Genomic DNA, 1888 nt, shown 5'->3' on the forward strand with positions numbered 1-1888 from the left:
CCCTCTCTTTCTGCTGCTCACGCTGCTTGTATGGCCCATCTGTAGTCTGTCTGACACTTTCTAAGAACGCCTTTGAATTTTCTACTGCTCAAGATCTTATTCTTTTTCTTTTCTTTCTGCTTTTATGACCTCTTTCTCGCTGCCTTTCTACACAGTAAATTTGCCCGAGTAAAATTTACTCAAATTGAAGAAAATTTTACTCTATGCCAGATAACATTTGGTCCCTCTCTGAAAAGAGTAAAAGTTACTCTTTTGATAGAGTTGTTTTTCCAGAGTTCATTTTGCTCAATTTAGTGTTAATATTTTACTCTTTCCTGTTATATTTGACTCTATTTAGTGTTTTTTTAAATTAACTCTTGTACTATTTTACTCAGTTCAGAGGTAAAAGAAATGGACTCTATTTTACTCAGTTCAGAGGTAAAAGAAATGGACTCTATTTTACTCAGTTCAGAGGTAAAAGAAATGGACTCTATTTTACTCAGTTCAGAGGTAAAAGAAATGGACTCTGCGACTTTTTAACTCTGTTCAGAGGAAAGTCAAATTTACTCTACCACAATTTACCTCCCCTCCAGAGTTGTTTATCATCAATTATGAGTGAACTTTAATGAATAACTAACTCTATCCAGAGTTAATCTTCTAAATTACACCCTTCATGTTTTATCCTCAAAAGCCCTAAAATATAAATGAAAAACTTATTTTTCAATCTGAAAATAAAGTCAACAACAAACTGTATACTCATATCTCAATTTTATTTTTCAAGCTCCTATTTAAACAGTATTACATTTAATTCACTTGTGATTATGATCACTTGATGGTTTCAGCATCTATATCATAGGCAGTGTTTTGCAGAAAGCTATACACAATGGTCAATTCCTGACAGTATGAAGTTCTTAAGACAAAGTGAGCTTTGAAAAGCTCATCAACACAGGCCAGTGAATTAGAGGCCTTACAGGGTAGAGCATGTTGGACAATTACAATAAAACAAGACTGGACCCTACTTCTCTTCAGCCCAACAAGTAGATACAGCTGGAGACTCTCCAATGCTATCCAAGTGCCCTTGGATACTGGTAACAGTCTGTGAAAGGATGAAAACACATTTTTACAGTTGAAGTCAAAATACAGCATGAATAAAGATACAGTGTTGTCTGTCTTCCACCAATGTTTCTGTTGTACATACTTCAAACAGATTGTTACCAAATGTGCTAAGTAGAAAATAATAGCACAAGAACAACAATTTAGAGGACAGGTGATCATTAAAGGGATAGTTCTCCCAAAAATGAAAATTCTGTCATTAATTACTCACCCTTATGTCGTTCCAAACCCATAAGAGTAAGGACATTGTTAAAATAGTCCATGTGACATCAGTGGTTCAACCGTAATTTTATGAAGCTACACAAACACTTTTTGTGCGCAAAGAAAACAAATATAACGACTTTATTCAACAATTTCTTCTCCCCCAAGTCACTGTCCTCCACCATTAATGAGAGTATCAGGACGCATGCGCACGCTTTCCTATGCTCGTAAGCAAGGCGCAGCACATGCATGTTCGATGTCAGCAGCTTCACACGCATGCATCATGGTACTCTCGATAATGGCTGAGGATGCTGACCTGAAGGAGAAGAATTGTTGAATAATCGTTATTTTAGTTTTCTTTGCGCACAAAAAGTATTCTCGTAGCATCGTAAAATTATGGTTGAAACACTGATGTCACATGGACTATTTTAACAATGTTAACAATGTGTTTCTGGGCCTTGTGGTAGTACCCTTGCTGTCTATGGAGGTTCAGAGTGCTCTCGGATTTCTCGGATTTCTTTTTAAAGGGATAGTTCACCCAAAAATGAAAATTCTGTCATTAATTACTCACCCTCATGTCATTCCAAACCCATAA

General features: G+C 36.1%; 1 long non-coding RNA gene across 1 annotated transcript in view; it reads right to left on the reverse strand.

Moving 5' to 3' along the window:
• Window positions 1–716: 716 nt before the first annotated feature.
• Window positions 717–1888, reverse strand: part of LOC107694493 (uncharacterized) — a 3602-nt gene continuing 2430 nt past the window's right edge. The window contains exon 4 of the long non-coding RNA XR_001634882.1: window positions 717–1075. This is a non-coding gene — a long non-coding RNA (uncharacterized LOC107694493). The remainder of the gene's footprint in view (window positions 1076–1888) is intronic.

The sequence above is a fragment of the Sinocyclocheilus anshuiensis genome, unplaced genomic scaffold (assembly GCF_001515605.1).
Source record: "Sinocyclocheilus anshuiensis isolate Anshui unplaced genomic scaffold, SAMN03320099.WGS_v1.1 scaffold2862, whole genome shotgun sequence".
Lineage (NCBI taxonomy): Eukaryota > Metazoa > Chordata > Actinopteri > Cypriniformes > Cyprinidae > Sinocyclocheilus > Sinocyclocheilus anshuiensis.